This window comes from Oncorhynchus masou, chromosome 31 (genome assembly GCF_036934945.1).
Source record: "Oncorhynchus masou masou isolate Uvic2021 chromosome 31, UVic_Omas_1.1, whole genome shotgun sequence".
NCBI classification, from domain to species: Eukaryota; Metazoa; Chordata; class Actinopteri; order Salmoniformes; family Salmonidae; genus Oncorhynchus; species Oncorhynchus masou.
Genome location: NC_088242.1, coordinates 75,715,530 through 75,735,871, shown reverse-complemented (window position 1 = coordinate 75,735,871; position 20,342 = coordinate 75,715,530). Strand labels below are relative to the sequence as shown.

Here is a 20,342-nt window from a genome sequence, read left to right as displayed (position 1 = left end):
TCCAACAGTCTTGAAGGCGTTCCTACACATGCTGAGCACTTGTTGGCTGCTTTTCTTTCACTCTGTGGTCCAACTCATCCCAAACCATCTCAAATGGGTTGAGGTCGGGTGATTGTGGAGGCCAGATCATCTGCTGCAGCACTCCATCACTCTCCTTGGCCAAATAACCCTTACACAGCTTGGAGGTGTTTTGGGTCATTGTTTTGGGTCATTGTCCAAACAAATGATAGTCCCACTAAGCCTAAACCACATGGGATGGCGTATCACTGCAGAATGATGTGGTAGCCATGCTGGGTAAGTGTGCCTTGAATTCTAAATAAATCAGTGTCACCAGCAAAGCATCATCACACCTCCATGCTTCACGGTGGGAACCACACATGCAGAAATCATCTGTTCACCTACCAAAAATCTAATTTGGACAGATTTCCACCAGTCTAAATGTCCATTGCTCGTGTTTCTTGGCCCAAGCAAATCTCTTCTTATTATTGGTGTCCTTTAGTCCTTTTTTTTTGCAGCAATTTAGACCATGAAGGCCTAATAAACACAGTCTCCTATGAACAGCTGATGTTGAGATTAGTCTGTTACTTGAACTCTGAAGCATTTATTTGGGCTGCAATTTCTGAGGCTGGTAACTCAAATTAATGTATCCTCTGATGCAGAGGTAACTCTGGGTCTTCCATTCCTGTGGCGGTCCTCATGAGAGCCAGTTTCATCATAGAGCTTGGTAGTAATTGAGACTGCACTTGAAGAAACATTCAAAGTTCTTGATCTCCTGGAATAACTGACCTTCATGTCTTAAAGTAATTATGGACTGTCATTTCTCTTTGTTTATTTGAGCTGTTCTTGCCATAATATGGACTTGGTCTTTTACCAAATAGGGCTATCTTCTGTATACCACCCCTTGTCACAACACAACTGATTGTCTATAATGCATTGAGAAGGAAAGAAATTCCGCAAATTTACTTTTAACAAGGCACACATGTTAATTGAAATGTATTCCAGGTGACTACCTCATGAAGCTGGTTGAGAGAATGCCAAGAGTGTGCAAAGCTGTCATGGCAAAAGGTGGCTACTTTCAAGAATATAAAACATATTTTGATTAAACACTTTGGTTTTCTACATGATTCCATATGTGTTATTTTATAGTTTTGATGTCTTAACACAAAATAGTAAAAAATAAAGAAAAACCCTTTAAATGAGTAGGTGTGTCAACTTTTGACTGGTACTGTATGTATGTATGTATTAGAGATTGACCGATTATGACTTTTCAACATCGATACCAATATCGATTATTGGAGGACCAATAAAAGCCGATTCCGATTAATCTGACGATTTTTTATTTGTAATAATGACAATTACAACAATACTGAATGAACGCTTATTTTAACTCAATAAAATCAATTTGGCCTCAAATAAAATTAAACATTTGGTTTAAATAATGCAAAAAAAGTGTTGGAGAAGAAAATAAAAGTGCATGACAGTACCACGTTGATAGCCACAGAGCTCTTGAGTAAGGCTATTCTACTGCCAATGTTTGTCTATGGCGATTACATGGCTGTGTGCTTGATTTTATACACTTGTCAGCAATGGGTGGCTGAAATAGCCAAATCCACTAATTTGAGAGGTGTCCACATACTTTTGTATATATAGTGTATTAGGCCTATACAAAAAGGGGAGACACAAATACAAAAAACAAACAAAAGTGGCACTGATCCAATGATAAAGACAGTGAATATGTACACTCACCAATGATATCCACTGGTGCTAATAAGATACGTTTCACTTAAATAAATTGATATTTTTGATAATTAAAAGACAAATTTGGCTATTTTCATTTTCTTCTCTTTACAACAAATTATAATTTGTTTTCCAAACTGTTTATCAGCGATTGTATTTTTAAATATTCCTATTACGATATGCCTGACTGGGTTTCTCTGCTTTTCAACACATTTTGTCGATAATCTATTTGGTATTTGCTGCACGCAAATTGCAGGCCTTTGCGACTGTAGGCTATGCGATTTCTTCTTCTTCGGGATTTGTTTGGGGGATCACATCCGCATACACCGCCACCTGCAGTACTGGTGTGTGAGGCCATTCACGGCCGACATACATTATTCTTAGATACAAAATTAGGAAAAAGGAAATGTACCCTACCACCTATTAGCCTTCTAAAAAAAACACCACCCATCCCATTATTTAAGCCTACCTAGTCCTACTCCAGACCAACGTCTGAGAGGGCATATCGCTACCACTCAACACCCCCTGTAGCTATTCGGCAGTAAATCCTTGACATCCCAAGTACTTCTCTGCCGCTTCCACTACAACCTCTATTTTTAGTGACTTTAGATTCATTTCTACAGTACAGTTGACAACCATGGCTATAAATGTTAAAAAGCCCACCTTACTGAAGCACATATTCTTCCCATCACTCTCTCTCCCTCTTGATCTCTGCCTACTCACAGGAATCCTCTCAGGATCCCTCACCCTGTACCCATATTTGTCTACTACTCTCTTCACTGCTTTAACATACAACACTTTCTGTACTACTCTAACCCTGGAAACCTCAATCTGCCTTTCTCTCACCGGACACCTCCGATCTCCATCCCCATAATCACCCCGGCAACTAACACACATAACTCTCTATACCGATACCACACCTTTCTTCATTACTCTCTACACCAATACCACACATTCCTTCATCTCATGCCCTCCTGCACACTTCTCACATCTAGGCATCTCCCACTTACACACTGCTGCAATATGCCCATAACCTTGACACCTAAAACACTGTAATATTTTTGGAACATACTGTAAACTCTCCCGGGATAACTGACACTTCCTGACTTGATCTTATCTGGTAACGACTCTGCATCAAAACTCAGCATGACAGATAATGCCTTTTCCATTTCCCCACCGGATCTACCTCTCATCCAGCGGTGGGCGTCACAGACACCGGGAATATTTCATTTCAACTGCTTCTCCTCGACACTTAATGCCACCCCCGTTATCACTCTTTTCAACGGCACCCCAATTCTTGTCCCTAATCTCATAATCCGGAGCGCCCTCTCCCCCTGTGCGGAGGAAACGCAATAAATCATCAAGAGTCCATTCCGAGTTACCTTTACCAACTCAACAGTCCCCAATCTCTCCTCCACCCAACCTGACACTGCATATGGATCAACCAAACAACAAGGATTCATTCTCTCTACAAATCTCACTCCCACTGGGTCAAAATCATCCTTATTATCCTTGGGACAAGGCCCAAACTCTGCGATCTTTGCCGCAGGTACTTCACCCTCACTCTCAACAAGTTCCATCTCTGAAGTACTGGAGCACGTATCCCTGTTTTTGCACTTGATGCCCACCTTTCTCACCTCACTTCCCTCTAGACTCAACTTCATCTCAGCAGTCATCAGTCATTACTGCAGGTGATGGAAAAACTTCCAAGATTCGGGTTGGTCGAAGAAATGGCGACTGTTTGAATCTGAAAATGCGGCAAGTGAAGTACGTGACAATGAATAGAAAATAGTGAAATCAAAGAATGGAACAAAACGAGCAAAAGGAAGTAATATACCCTGTTAGTCTTAAAAAATACATATGTTAATATTTCTTGATTTTGATTTATATAGCCTGCAGAAGATGACCTCCAGAGGGGAAAAAAACAGTTGAGAATAGTGGTGTCCATCCTTGACGAGATATGGTGATCCTTATGGTAAACTACAGAGATCATTGTTTGGCCAGAGATTTAGTTGCAGTAGATGAAATCGGATCCAGGGGGGAACACAGTTCAGCTTGTTGTGTTGTTGTAGACAACCAAAGATTATGTGCAGCAGCAATATGTGTGCACAGAGTCAGTGATGCATCTTGGATCTAATAAGAGTGTTTAGATTCACTAGCCTTGTTACCAGCGCCGTCTTCTGCGGGTCACCAGATTTTTATCTACAGTAGGCTATTCCTTAGCTTTGTTGTGTATCACTTCATTCAGAGTAAAAGGGCTATGAACTGTACACACAGATCTGACCTCTCAGTGTGTTCTCCTCACTTCACACCCTGGTTTCCTAGCCAAGGCTAAGGGAGGGGTTACAAAGCATCCGACTATAGTCCCCCCATCTGCTGCAAAACTGCCAACACTGATGTAATATCCTGTCAGTGGCTGAGCAGGCAAATTCTTCAGCTGGAAAGAGCACAGATATAATGTATGAAATTAGAACGTGCAATGAATTCCAGATCCAAGAGTTCCAACTTCCATTTACAAATAGTACCTGTATTGCTGTTGCAGAGGATTCTGTTTTGTTTTAGACAAACTTTTAAGTGATTTGCATGTCCTTTAAACCAAGTAAATAAGAGAGAGAAAGGGAGAGAGAGAGAGAGAGAGAGAGGGGGGGAGAGAGGTTCAGTCCAACTGTCTGTGTTTACATGAGATTGTAATAATGACTGTCCTTTGTGTCCACATGAAATTAATACTATAGTATACTATGGTATAAATGCTATAGTATTCACTGTAGTGTTTTTGTGGACTTCACTATATTATTTACTGTAGTATTTACTGTAATATACAGTGAGGGAAAAAAGTATTTGATCCCCTGTTGATTTTGTACATATGCCCACTGACAAAGAAATGATCAGTCTATAATTTTAATGATAGGTTTATTTAAACAGTGAGAGACAGAATAACATTTTTAAAAAATCCAGAAAAACGCATGTCAAAAATGTTATTAATTGATTTCCATTTTAATGAGGGAAATAAGTATTTGACCCCTCTGCAAAACATGACTTAGTACTTGGTGGCAAAACCCTTGTTGGCAATCACAGAGGTCAGACGTTTCTTGTAGTTAGTCACCAGGTTTGCACACATCTCAGGAGGGATTTTGTCCCATCTCCTCTTTGCAGATCTTCTCCAAGTCATGAAGGTTTCGAGGCTGACGTTTGGCAACTCGATCCTTCAGCTCCCTCCACAGATTTTCTATGGGATTAAGGTCTGGAGACTGGCTAGGCCACGCCAGGACCATAATACGCTTCTTCTTGAGCCACTCCTTTGTTGCCTTGGCCATGTGTTTTGGGTTATTGTCATGCTGGAATACCCATCCACGACCCATTTTCAATGCCCTGGCTCACCCAAGATTTGACGGTACATGGCCCCGTCCATCGTCCCTTTGTTGCGGTGAAGTTGTTCTGTCCCCTTAGCAGAAAAACACCCCCAAAGCATAATGTTTCCACCTCCATGTTTGACGGTGGGGATGGTGTTCTTGGGGTCATAGGCAGCATTCCTCCTCCTCCAAACACAGCGAGTTGAGTTGATGCCAAAGAGCTCCATTTTGGTCTCATCTGACCACAAACTTTCACCCAGTTGTCCTCTGAATCATTCAGATGTTCATTGGCAAACTTCAGACGGGCATGTATATGTGCTTTCTTGGGCAGGGGGACCTTGCGGGCGCTGCAGGATTTCAGTCGTTCACGGCGTAGTTTGTTACCAATTGTTTTCTTGGTGACTACGGTCCCAGCTGCCTTGAGATCATTGACAAGATCCTCCCGTGTATTTCTGGGCTGATTCCTCACCGTTCTCATGATCATTGCAACTCCACGAGGTGAGATCTTGCATGGAGCCCCAGGCCGTGGGAGATTGACAGTTCTTTTGTGTTTCTTCCATTTGCGAATAATCGCACCAACTGTTATCACCTTCTCACCAAGCTGCTTGGGGAGGGTCTTGTAGCCCATTCCAGCCTTGTGTAGGTCTACAATCTTGTCCCTGACATCCTTGGAGAGCTCTTTGGTCTTGGCCATGGTGGAGAGTTTGGAATCTGATTGATTGATTGCTTCTGTGGACAGGTGTCTTTTATACAGGTAACAAGCTGAGTTTAGGAGCACTCCCTTTAAGAGTGTGCTCCTAATCTCAGCTCGTTACCTGTATAAAAGACACCTGGGAGCCAGAAATCTTTCTGATTGAGAGGAGGTCTAATACTTATTTCCCCTCATTAAAATGCAAATCAATTTATAACATTTTTGACATGCGTTTTTCTGGATTTTTGTTGTTGGTATTCTGTCTCTCACTGTTCAAGTAAACCTACCATTAAAATTATACACTGATCATTTATTTGTCAGTGGGCAAACGTACAAAATCAGCAGGGGATCAAATACTTTTGTCAAATACGCCGAATACAACAGGCATGTAGACCTTATCGTGAAATTCTTACTTACAAGCCCTTACCAACAATGCAGTTCAAGAAATAGAGTTAAGAAAATATTTAGTAAATACAGTAAAAATAAAATGTAACACAAAATAACAATACCGAGACTATATACAGAGGGTACCGGTACCGAGTCAATTTGCGGAGTACAGGTTAGTCGAGGTAGTTTGTACATGTAGGTAGGAATAAAGTGATAAGCAGAGAGTAGCAGCAGTTTAAAACCAGGCGGTGATGCAACCGGTCAGGATGCTCTCGATGATGCAGCTGAAGAACGTTTTGAGGATCTGGGGACCCATGCCTAATCTTTTCAGTCTCCTGAGGGGGAAAGGATTTGTCGTGCCAGTTAACTTTAGTATAATTCTTGTAGTAAAAGAAAACTATAGTATTTACTATACTAATTAATGTTGTGTTTTTTGCGGATTATAGTTTACTGTATTATTTACTGGAGTGTTTTTGTGGACTGTAGTATTTACTGGAGTGTTTTTGCGAACTGTAGTGTACTGTAATATTTACAGTAGTGCTTTTGAGGACATTATTGTAGGACAGTATTTACTATACTGTTTTATTATCTTTGACATATAAGTGGAGCCTTTCTCATTGAGGAAACTTACTAGAGAAATACTAAAAGAGCACATTTTGTATAATCTGTAGGTAGGTAGGACTGGGGTCCTAATCAATAGTTTGGCACTACTGCTCTTTTCTATAACCTGTAGGGAACACAATATACAATCTATACTTGGCATGTAGGTTTCTCACCTATGGGTGGCACAAATTGGGCTATGGGGGAGGGGAAAGGGGAGGGTATACGCAAATTAAATCCTGAGGTATTTACTGTAGTTTAAAAAGTATAGTGTTTTTGTGGATTGTATTGTTTTTGTTGACATTACCGTTGTATTTATTACAGTGTTTTTTGTTGTTGCAGATAACACTATTATTTACTATAGTATTCTACCATATACTGCAACATTTGTTTGTAAGTACTACACATGACCAAGTGTTTTATTTATTTTATTTTTTATTTCACCTTTATTTAACCAGGTAGGCTAGTTGAGAACAAGTTCTCATTTGCAACTGCGACCTGGCCAAGATAAAGCATAGCAGTGTGAACAGACAACACAGAGTTATACATGGAGTAAACAATTAACAAGTCAGTAACACAGTAGAAAAAAAGGGGAGTCTATATACATTGTGTGCAAAAGGCATGAGGAGGTAGGCGAATAATTACAATTTTGCAGATTAACACTGGAGTGATAAATGATCAGATGGTCATGTACAAGTAGAGATATTGGTGTGCAAAACAGCAGAAAAGTAAATAAATAAAAACAGTATGGGGATGAGGTAGGTGAAAATGGGTGGGCTATTTACCAATAGACTATGTACAGCTGCAGCGATCGGTTAGCTGCTCAGATAGCAGATGTTTGAAGTTGGTGAGGGAGATAAAAGTCTCCAACTTCAGGGATTTTTGCAATTTGTTCCAGTCACAGGCAGCAGAGTACTGGAACGAAAGGCGGCCAAATGAGGTGTTGGCTTTAGGGATGATCAGTGAGATACACCTGCTGGAGCGCGTGCTACGGATGGGTGTTGCCATCGTGACCAGTGAACTGAGATAAGGCGGAGCTTTACCTAGCATGGACTTGTAGATGACCTGGAGCCAGTGGGTCTGGTGACGAATATGTAGCGAGGGCCAGCCGACTAGAGCATACAAGTCGCAGTGGTGGGTGGTATAAGGTGCTTTAGTGACAAAACGGATGGCACTGTGATAAACTGCATCCAGTTTGCTGAGAAGAGTGTTGGAAGCAATTTTGTAGATGACATCGCCGAAGTCGAGGATCGGTAGGATAGTCAGTTTTACTAGGGTAAGTTTGGCGGCGTGAGTGAAGGAGGCTTTGTTGCGGAATAGAAAGCCGACTCTTGATTTGATTTTCGATTGGAGATGTTTGATATGAGTCTGGAAGGAGAGTTTACAGTCTAGCCAGACACCTAGGTACTTATAGATGTCCACATATTCAAGGTCGGAACCATCCAGGGTGGTGATGCTAGTCGGGCATGCGGGTGCAGGCAGCGATCGGTTGAAAAGCATGCATTTGGTTTTACTAGCGTTTAAGAGCAGTTGGAGGCCACGGAAGGAGTGTTGTATGGCATTGAAGCTCGTTTGGAGGTTAGATAGCACAGTGTCCAAGGACGGGCCGGAAGTATATAGAATGGTGTCGTCTGCGTAGAGGTGGATCAGGGAATCGCCCACAGCAAGAGCAACATCATTGATATATACAGAGAAAAGAGTCGGCCCGAGAATTGAACCCTGTGGCACCCCCATAGAGACTGCCAGAGGACCGGACAGCATGCCCTCCGATTTGACACACTGAACTCTGTCTGCAAAGTAATTGGTGAACCAGGCAAGGCAGTCATCCGAAAAACCGAGGCTACTGAGTCTGCCGATAAGAATATGGTGATTGACAGAGTCGAAAGCCTTGGCAAGGTCGATGAAGACGGCTGCACAGTACTGTCTTTTATCGATGGCGGTTATGATATCGTTTAGTACCTTGAGTGTGGCTGAGGTGCACCCGTGACCGGCTCGGAAACCAGATTGCACAGCGGAGAAGGTACGGTGGGATTCGAGATGGTCAGTGACCTGTTTGTTGACTTGGCTTTCGAAGACCTTAGATAGGCAGGGCAGGATGGATATAGGTCTGTAACAGTTTGGGTCCAGGGTGTCTCCCCCTTTGAAGAGGGGGATGACTGCGGCAGCTTTCCAATCCTTGGGGATCTCAGACGATATGAAAAAGAGGTTAAACAAGCTGGTAATAGGGGTTGCGACAATGGCGGCGGATAGTTTCAGAAATAGAGGGTCCAGATTGTCAAGCCCAGCTAATTTGTACGGGTCCAGGTTTTGCAGCTCTTTCAGAACATCTGCTATCTGGATTTGGGTAAAGGAGAACCTGGAGAGGCTTTGGCAAGGAGCTGCGGGGGGGGGGGGGGGCGGGGCTGTTGGCCGAGGTTGGAGTAGCCAGGCGGAAGGCATGGCCAGCCGTTGAGAGATGCTTGTTGAAGTTTTCAATAATCATGGATTTATCGGTGGTGACCATGTTACCTAGCCTCAGTGCAGTCGGCAGCTGGGAGGAGGTGCTCTTGTTCTCCATGGACTTCACAGTGTCCCAGAACGTTTTGGAGTTGGAGCTACAGGATGCAAACTTCTGCCTGAAGAAGCTGGCCTTAGCTTTCCTGACTGACTGCGTGTATTGGTTCCTGACTTCCCTGAACAGTTGCATATCGCGGGGACTATTCGATGCTATTGCAGTCCGCCACAGGATGTTTTTGTGCTGGTCGTGGGCAGTCAGGTCTGGAGTGAACCAAGGGCTGTATCTGTTCTTAGTTCTGCATTTTTTGAACGGAGCATGCTTATCTAAAATGGTGAGGAAGTTACTTTTAAAGAATGACCAGGCATCCTCAACTGACGGGATGAGGTCAATGTCCTTCCAGGATACCCGGGCCAGGTCGATTAGAAAGGCCTGCTCACAGAAGTGTTTTAGGGAGCGTTTGACAGTGATGAGGGGTGGTCGTTTGACTGCGGCTCCGTAGCGGATACAGGCAATGAGGCAGTGATCGCTGAGATCCTGGTTGAAGACAGCAGAGGTGTATTTGGAGGGCCAGTTGGTCAGGATGACGTCTATGACGGTGGCCTTGTTTACAGAGTTAGGGTTGTACCTGGTGGGTTCCTTGATGATTTGTGTGAGATTGAGGGCATCTAGCTTAGATTGTAGGACTGCCGGGGTGTTAAGCATATCCCAGTTTAGGTCACCTAACAGAACAAACTCTGAAGCTAGATGGGGGGCGATCAATTCACAAATGGTGTCCAGGGCACAGCTGGGAGCTGAGGGGGGTCGGTAGCAGGCGGCAACAGTGAGAGACTTATTTCTGGAGAGAGTAATTTTCAAAATTAGTAGGTGTCTCAATCAATGTGAGAAGATTTGAAGTAGAGATGGCGGCATATACATTGTTGGATTACTTCATGGATCAGCACATGGATTTATTGTAATAATGGAGCATTTTGTAAATTCAAATGAACAACATGCAAGTTGATACAGACATTTTAGAAGATAGATGTTTGGCCGAATCGAGAACGAAGATAGTATCGCCATGCTACGCTAAACATACAGTACCAAATTCATAGATGCCAACGATCTTTACCACCTACTGATGATGGTACACTATATATATACAAAAGTATGTAAACACCCCTTCAAATGATTGGATTTAACGATTTCAGCCACACCCGTTGCTGACAGGAACAGTATACAATCGAGCACACAGACATGCAATCTCCATACACAAACATTGGCAGTAGAATGGCCTTACTGAACAGCTCAGTGACTTTCAATTTGACACTGTCATAGGATGCCACCTTAACAACAAATTAGTTTGTCAAATTTTTTCCCTGTTAGAGCTGCCCCGGTCAAATGTAAGTGCTGTTATTGTGAAGTGGAAAAGTTTAGGTGCAACAACAGCTCAGCCGCAAAGTGGTAGGCCACACAAGCTCACAGAATGGGACCGCCGAATGCTGAAGCGCATAGCATGTAAAAAAACATCTGTCCTCGGTTGCATAGTGCCATAGAGACAATTTTAATGTTTGGTGGAGGAGAGTAATGGTCTGGAACTGTTTTTCATGGTTCGGGCTAGGCCTATTAGTTCCAGTGAAGGGAAATCTTAACAGCATACAATGACATTCTCGACAATTCTCTGTGTCCAACTTTGTGGAAACAGTTTGGGGAAGTCCTTTCCTGTTTTATCATGCCCCTGTGCACAAAGCGAGGTCCATACAGAAATGGTTTGTCGAGCTCGGTGTGGAAGAACTTGACTGGCCTGCACAGAGCCCTGACCTCAACCTCAACGAACGCCTTTGGGATAAATTGCAACGCTGACTGCGAGCCAGGCCTAATCAGTGCCCGACCTCACTAATGCTCTTGTGGCTGAATGGAAGCAAGTCCCCACAGCAATGTTCCAACATCTAGTGGAAAGCCTTAACGGAAGAGTGGAGGCTGTTATAGGTGGACCAACTCCATATTAATGTCCAAGATATTAGAATGAGATGTTCTATGAGCAGGTGTCCACATACTTATAGTAATGTAGCGTATCTTTTTCCAGGGGATTTTTTGCCCTGATGCTAGGTCTGAACATGAACACACCGCTTGCGGTACGCGCTTGTAAAAATAAGAAATGTATCTTTCATATAAGCGAGAAACCTTCAAAAAACAAAAGGTTAAATTATTACACATAGGGTTAGGGCTAGTGTTCCCACACGGTCATATCTCCATGTTCCTGAAGACAGACGGAAGACAGAGGCGACCACCTGTGCTAATTAGGTATCTAGCATGCTCTGAATACCTGTGTGTAATGGAAGAAGGCTGTCAGAAACATGTTGTAGCTTAAAAATACTGTCAGCTGCAACTGTGATAAAGCCATATAAATCCTCTTAAGGATTTCCCCCAATTTTCACCTAAAATTACATACCCAAATCTAACTGCCTGCAGCTCAGGCCCTGGAGCAAGGATATGCATATTCTTGGTACCATTTGAAAGGACACACGTTGAAGTTTGTGGAACTGTGAATGGAATGTAGGAGAATATAACACAATAGATCTGGTAAAAGATAAAACACTTTTTACACCAAAACTGATTAAACCTTGCCATTGTCAGGATTTGGCCAGGGTTGTTCCGGGTTTTGGTCACTAGATGCCCCCATTGTGCTTTTTGACCTTATGTTTTTTCCCTTGTTCCCCATTATTATTTGCACCTGTGCCTCGTTTTCCCTGATTGTATTTAAACCCTTTGTTTCCCTCAGTTCTGTGCTCTGTGTTTGTATGTTAGCACCCAGCCCTAGTGTTCTGTGTATTCTTGTCGATTCCGGTGGATGCTCTTGTGGAATTCTGTTTTTGTTTTTGAGTATCTCTTGAGGCTTTTTTGTGCTATTCCTACCACCTTTTGGATTTGCCATTTTTGTATTTAAGGACTTCTCCTTTTTACTTTATTAAATACACCGTCTTAAGTACTGCTGTGTCTGCCTCATCTTCTGGCTTCTGCTGACTATTCGTGGCTCAGTTGGTTAAGTGACTGTTGCTCACTCCGGAGACCCAGGTTCGTAACCGGGTCCTGACAGAAACACAGAGCCAAAAATGAACCCAGAGGCAGCCAGTTCCCAGGACCTTTTTGCCATGCTGTCCCACCACCAGGAGACTGTCCAACGCCACGAAGCCGCCCTGGTTCAGCAAGAGGCCTTAATGGCTAGACATTCTCATCTTCTGTCGCAGATGCTGACTTCCATTAAGCAAATATCTGATCGTCTTACCCCGGCAACAGTTGTCGTCCCAGTACCTCAGATTCACGTACCCATGGCAGTTAACCCCCTGGCTGAACCTCGTCTTCCACCTCCCCAACGGTTCTCAGGTGATCCAAGTGCTTGTAAAGGGTTTCTCACCCAATGTTCTCTCTCCTTTGAGCTACAACCCTCGTCGTTTCCCACCGACCGGTCTAAGATCGCTTATATCATCACCCTGCTGTCGGAAAAAGCCCTGGCCTGGGCTACTGCTGTGTGGGATGCCCATAGTTCCTGCTGTGCCAGCTACTCTGCCTTTGCTGAGGAATTCAAACGAGTGTTTCAAGGCCCAAGCAGTGGTTCTGACTCAGCCAAACAGCTCCTGACTCTCCACCAAGGTTGGCGCAGCGTGACGGACTATGCCATCCAGTTCCGCACGGTGGCAGCAGCAAGTGGCTGGAACAACGAGGCGCTCACGGTGTGCTTTCTGAAAGGCCTTTCCGACACTATCCAAGATGAACTGGCCACTCGGGAACCACCGGACAATCTCGAGTCCCTGATCAAGTTGGCCTCACGCATTGACCAGCGTCTGAGAGAGAGAGAACTCAACCGTAGACCTCTAGCCCCTATCAGTCCCAGCTCCGAGTCCCCACCTTTATCCTCGCTGGCTCCATCGGAACCCATGCAGATTGGACGCATCACCCAGGCTGAGAGAGACCGCCGGATGAGGGAGCGACGCTGTCTATATTGCGGCAAACCGGGCCATTTCCGTTCCACGTGTCCCGGGCTCCAGGGAAACGCTCTGTCCCGTACAGACCGGGGGAACTGTAACGGGAAACATAACCTCCTCCCATCCGTCCAACTCCCGTCTGCTCATTCCAGTCACCCTCTCCTGGGACAACCACAAGCTTCACCTTCAAGCCTTGGTAGACTCTGGAGCCGCAGGTAACTTCATGGATGGTGTCTGGGCGAAGGAGAATGGCGTTCCTCTGAACCTCTAAGTGAACCCATGAGGGTCACTACATTGGATGGAAGCCCTTTGGGATCTGGACTTGTCACTCATGTCACTACCTCCTTGCGACTTTCAGTTTCACAACACCAGGAATTGATGAACTTTCATTTGATCTCCTGTTCCGAGTTCCCCTCGTCCTTGGATACCCCTGGCTTCACAGCCATAACCCTCACATCGATTGGTCTGTGGGCACTATCAAGCAGTGGGGTCCTACGTGCCAAGCTACTTGTATTTTCCAGAATTCCCCGAGTTCTACTCCCGAGTCTTTAGAATCCATCGACCTGACCCGAGTTCCCGAGTGTTACCATGACCTCAAACTGGTGTTTAGCAAACAGAGGGCCACCATGCTACCACCCCATAGACCTTACGATTGCCCCATCGACCTGTTTCCGGGCACTTGCCCCCAGGGGTCGGATCTTTTCCCTATCTCCACCCGAACGAGCTGCTATGGATACCTACATCAAGGACGCTCTGGAAGCAGGCCTCATGCGTCCATCAGCCTCCCCGGCGGGAGCAGGGTTTTTCTTTGTGGCCAAGAAAGACGGTGGATTACGTCCTTGCATCGACTACCGGGGACTCAATGCCATAACCGTCCGTAACCGTTACCCGCTACCCCTTATGGCCACAGCCTTCGAGCTGCTCCAGGAAGCAGTTGTTTTCACTAAGCTTGACCTGCGGAACGCATACCATCTTGTGCGGATCAGACCTGGTGACGAGTGGAAGACCGCTTTCAACACGCCTACTGGTCACTATGAATACTTGGTGATGCCCTTCGGCCTGACCAACGCCCCAGCGGTGTTCCAAGCGCTCATAAACGATGTGCTTAGGGATATGCTTAACATATTTGTGTTCGTTTACTTGGATGACATCCTCATCTTTTCGAGCTCCCTTCAAGAACACACTAAGCATGTCAGACAAGTACTCAAACGCCTCCTGGACAGCCATCTGTACGTTAAGCTGGAAAAATGTGAATTCCATTCATCCCGAGTACAATTCCTGGGATTTGTAGTGGAACCCGGTCGAGTCCAAATGGACCCCAGGAAGGTAGGGGCGGTAGCGGATTGGCCCACCCCCAAATCCGATAAGGAAGTTCAGCGTTTCCTGGGCTTCACAAACTTTTACCACAAGTTCATCAAGAACTTCAGCTTGGTGGCAGCCCCTCTCTCAGCTTTAACCAAGGGTGGCAATGCAAGGTTTTTGTGGGGAAGAGAAGCTGAGACGGCCTTCCAAGGACTCAAGCAGCGCGTTCTCTCTGCTCCCATCCTGATACTACCGACTACGGATGAACCATTTGTGGTGGAGGTAGACGCATCAGAGGTTGGTGTTGGAGCTGTCCTGTCTCAGAGGGGTGAAGACAAGAAGCTTCATCCGTGCGCTTTCTTCTCACACCGGCTTACCCCGACTGAGAGGAACTACGATGTGGGGGATCGTGAACTCCTAGCGGTTAAGATGGCATTGAAGGAATGGAGACACTGGCTCGAGGGGGCTTCTCACCTGTTTCAAGTGCTTACGGACAACAAAAATATGGAGTATATCCAGCAGGCGAAGCGGTTGAACTCTAGACGAGCTAGATGGTCTCTTTTCTTCAATCGATTCCAGTTTATCCTCACCTATCGGCCCGGGTCGAAGAATCTCAAACCGGATGCCCTGTCCCGAGTCTACGCTCCTGCCATTCGAGATGACACGGACATGCCTGTCCTTCCTGCTGCTAAGATTGTGGCTCCGATCTCGTGGCAAGTTGAGGATACCGTGAGACGTGCTCAAGCTAGCGAACCGGACCCGAAAGGAGGTCCTGCCAATCGGTTGTTTGTCCCCAAGGCAGTGAGGACTCAGGTCCTTCTGTGGGGGCACTCCTCTCGCCTCACCTGTCATCCGGGCGTAGGTCGCACCTTGGAGTTCATCCAGCGTAAGTTCTGGTGGCCTACCATAAGAGAAGACGTTGCCACTTTCGTCAATGCCTGTCCCGTGTGCTGCCAGGGCAAATCTTCTCACCTCCGCCCTCAAGGACTCCTTCACCCTTTACCTGTTCCCCACAGACCCTGGTCCCATATCTCATTGGACTTTATTACTGGACTTCCTCCATCCCATGGCAATACTACTATCCTAGTCATAATCGACAGGTTTTCAAAGGCGGCCAGGTTCGTCCCTCTGACTAAGTTACCTTCTGCCAAGGAAATGGCTGAGTTGGTAAATAATCATGTGTTCCGAGTCTTCGGCATTCCTCAAGATATGGTTTCTGACAGAGGTCCCCAGTTCGCCTCAAGGTTTTGGAAGGCCTTCTGCCAACTCATGGGGGCTTCTGCCAGTCTATCTTCAGGGTACCATCCAGAGTCCAACGGCCAAACAGAGAGGATGAATCAAGAGCTGGAAACCACCCTCCGATGTATGACTCGTGACAACCCGTCCACATGGTCATCCTTTATTGTTTGGGCCGAATACGCGCACAACACCTTGCGCTCCTCCTCCACTGGTATGTCCCCGCACGAGTGTCAGTTTGGCTATGCTCCTCCATTGTTCCCGGACCAGGAGGCAGAAGTCAGAGTGCCTTCAGCCTTGAAGTTCGTCAGACGCTGTCGGCTTATGTGGAGGAAGACCCGTATTAATCTTATGCGTTCCTCACAGAGGTACCAACAACAAGCCAACAGATGTCGCCGTCCCGGGCCTACCCTGCGCCCCGGCCAGAGAGTATGGCTCTCCACAAGAGACTTACCTCTACGGGTGGAGTCTCGCAAGCTGTCCCAAAAATACATCGGTTCCTTCAAGGTTGCCAGGAGAGTTAACCCAGTTTCTTATCGCCTACACTTACCCAGATCCCTTAAGATTAATCCCACATTTCACATTTCATTGTTAAAACCTGTTGTTTTTTTCTCCCCTTGTCCCGGCAGACAGACCTCCGCCTCGTGTCATTGGAGGCCAGCCGGCTTATACCGTCCATCGGATACTGGATTCCCGCCGGGTGCAGCGGTCCTGGCAGTATCTGGTGGACTGGGAAGGCTACGGTCCCGAGGAGCGCTCCTGGGTTCCTGCCAAAGACATCCTGGACCCTGACCTCATTCGTCAGTTCAGGGCCCTCCACCCTGAGAGAGCTGGTAGGAACGTAAGGAGCCGTTCCTAGGGGGGGGATTCTGTCAGGATTTGGCCAGGGTTGTTCCGGGTTTTGGTCACTAGATGCCCCCATTGTGCTTTTTGACCTTATGTTTTTTCCCTTGTTCCCCATTATTATTTGCACCTGTGCCTCGTTTCCCCTGATTGTATTTAAACCCTTAGTTTCCCTCAGTTCTGTGCTCTGTGTTTGTATGTTAGCACCCAGCCCTAGTGTTCTGTGTATTCTTGTCGATTCCGGTGGATGCTCTTGTGGAATTCTGTTTTTGTTTTTGAGTATCTCTTGAGGCTTTTTTGTGCTATTCCTACCACCTTTTGGATTTGCCATTTTTGTATTTAAGGACTTCTCCTTTTTACTTTATTAAATACACCGTCTTAAGTACTGCTGTGTCTGCCTCATCTTCTGGCTTCTGCTGACTATTCGTGGCTCAGTTGGTTAAGTGACTGTTTCTCACTCCGGAGACCCAGGTTCGTAACCGGGTCCTGACAGCCATAACAAAGTTGTTGAATACTTTTTAATTATATTGAACAAAAATATAAATGCAACCATTTCAAAGACTTTATTGAGTTACAGTTCATATAAGGAAGTCAGTCAATTGAAATAAATAAATTAGGCCCTAATCTATGGAGTTCACATGACTGGGAATACAGATATGCATCTTTTGGTCACAGATACCTTTAAAAAAAAGTAGGGGCGTGGATCAGAAAACCAGTCTGTATCTGGTGTGCCACCACTTGTCTCATGCAGCACAACACATCTCATTCACATAGAGTTGATCAGGCTGTTGATTGTGGCCTGTGGAATGTTGTCCCACTCCTCTTCAGTGGCTGTGTGAAGTTGCTGGACATTGGCGGGAACTGGAACATGCTTTCATACACGTCAACCCAGAGCATCCCAAACATGCTCAATGGGTGACATGGCTGGTGAGTATGCAGGCCATGGACGAACTGGGACATTTTCAGTGTCCTGTAATTGTGTACAGATCCTTGCAACATGAGGTCGTGCATTATTATGCTGAAACATGAGGTAATGGCAGCGGATGAATGGCACAACAATGGACCACAGGATCTCGTCACGGTATCGCTGTGCATTCAAATGGCCATTTTATTTTTTATTTTTTATTTTACCTTTATTTAACCAGGCAAGTCAGTTAAGAACAAATTCTTATTTTCAATGACGGCCTGGGAACAGTGGGTTAACTGCCTGTTCAGGGGCAGAACGACAGATTTGTACCTTGTCAGCTCGGGGGTTTGAACTCGCAACACACCCAACACTCTAACCACTAGGCTACCCTGCCGCCATAGATAAAATGCAAATGTGTTCGTTGTCCGTAGCTTATGCCTGCCCATACCATAACCCCACTGCCAACTTGGGGTACTCTGTTCACAACACTGACTTCAGAAAACAGCTCATCAACACAATGCCATACACGTGGTCTGTGGTTGTGAGGCTGGTTGAACATTATGTGAAATTCTCTAAAACAATGTTAGAGGCGACTTATGGTAGAGAAATTAACATGAAATTCTCTGGCAGCAGTTCTGGTGGACATTCCTGTAGTCAGAATGCCAATTGCACGCTCCCTCAAAACTTAATAAGACATCTGTGGCAATGTGTTTTGTGACAAAACTGCACATTTTAGAGTGCCCTTTTTTTGTCCCCAGCACAAGTTTCAACTGTGTAATGATCATGCTGTCTAATCAGCTTCTTGATATGCCACACCTGTCAGGTGAATGGATTATTTTGGCATAGGAGAAATGCTCTCTAACAGGGATGTAAACAAATTTGTGCCCCAAATTTGACCGAAATAAGCTTTTTATGTGTGTAAAATGGATCAACAACATTGTAGTTACTCCACAATTACAAACCTAAACAACAGAGTGAAAAGAAGGAAGCCTGCACAGAATAAAAAATATTCCAAAAGATGCGTCCTGTTTGCAATAAAGTAAAACTGCAAAGAATTTGGGAAAGAAATTAACTTTATATCCTTGGGGCAAATCCAACACAACACATCACTGAGTATCTCTCTTCATATTTTCAAGCATGGTGGTGGCTACATCATGTTATGGGTATGCTTGTCATCGGCAAGGATAAGAGAATTGTTTGGGTTAAAAAAAAGGATAATCTGGTTCAGTCTGCTTTCCAACAGACACTGGAAGACAAATTCACCTTTCAGCAGGACAATAACCTAAAACACAAGACACATTTACACTGGAGTTGTTTACCTAGAGCCATTGAATTTTCGTGAGTGGCCTAGTTAAAGTTTTGACAAAAAATGTCTTGAAAATCTACGGCAAGACTTAAACATTTATGTTTAGGAATGATCAAAAAACCAACGTGACAGAGCATGAACAATTTTACAAATAATAATGCGCAAATATTGTACAATCCAGGTGTGCAACACTGTTAAGAGTCTTATCCAGAAAGACTCACAGCTGTAATCGCTGTCAAAGGTGATTCTAACATGCATTGACTCATGGGTGTGAATACTTACAGTTGAAGTCGAAAGTTTACATACACCTTAACCAAATACATTTAAACTCAGTTTTTCACAATTCTTGACATTTAATCCAAGTAACAATTCCCTGTCATATGTCAGTTAGGATCACCACTTTATTGTAAGAATGCGAAATGTCAGAATAATAGTAGAGAGAATGATTTATTTCAGCTTTTATTTCATTCATCACATTCCCAGTGGGTCAGAAGTTTGCATACACTCAATTAGTATTTGGAAGCACTGCCTTTAAATTGTTTAACTTGGGCCAAATGTTTTGGGTAGCTTCCCAAAATAAGTTGGGTGTTGGGTGAATTTCTCCATTCCTCCTGACAGAGCTGGTATACTGTAACTGAGTCATGTCTGTAGGCCTCCTTGCACAATTTTTTTTCTCAGGTCTTGGCTGATTTCTTTTGATTTTCCCATGATGTCAAGCAAAAAGGCGCTGAGTTTGAAGGTAGGCCTTAAAATACATCCACAGGTACACCGCTAATTGACTCAAATGATGTCAATTTGTCGATCAGAAGCTTCTTCAAGCCATGACATCATTTTCTGGAATTTTACAAGCTGTTTAAACGCACAGTCAATTTAGTGTATGTAAACTTCTGACCCACTGGAATTGTGATACAGTGAATTATAAATGAAATAATCTGTCTGTAAACAATTGTTGGAAAAAGTACTTGTGTCATGCACAAAGTAGATGTCCTAACCAACTTGCCACAACTATAGTTTGTTAACAAGAAATTTGGTGAGTGGTTGAAAAACGAGTTTTAATGACTCCAACCAAAGTGTATTGTAATGAGACAGCAGGGAGCAGGTCTCGAAACCTCGACCTTCGAGCCCGAGATCCGGAGCGCTATCGACTGTGCCGCAAAAGCATGCTCATGCCACAGTGTCGATTGCCTTGCTTATAAACCCAGGGTCGTTACACTACTCACTACTACTTTCAAAGAGCGCGTCCTCGCGCTAGCTTGCGACTCTTACTGGAACGCGCTCACCGGCCAAGCACACGCACTGTCGTGGACGCGAGGTCCGATCACTTCTGATACCAATGTCATGAAACAGGCAGGGAGCAGGTCACGAACCTTCGACCTTCTAGCCCGAGGTCGGACGCGCTATCGACTGTCCCGCAAAGGCATGCTCGTGCGGCGGGGTCGAGTTCCGCGTTTATAAACCCAGGATCGTTACAGTATGTAAACTTCTGACTACACAAAAAAAATGTGATTAAGGGTATTGTGTGTAGAT

At 44.8% G+C, this 20,342-nt stretch overlaps 1 non-coding gene across 1 annotated transcript; it reads right to left on the bottom strand.

Annotated features, from left to right (window-relative positions):
* Positions 1 to 6,768: 6,768 nt before the first annotated feature.
* LOC135525375 (U7 small nuclear RNA) lies at positions 6,769 to 6,822 on the bottom strand. Its single transcript, XR_010453145.1, has one exon. It is a non-coding gene; the product is annotated as a U7 small nuclear RNA (small nuclear RNA).
* Positions 6,823 to 20,342: the final 13,520 nt, after the last annotated feature.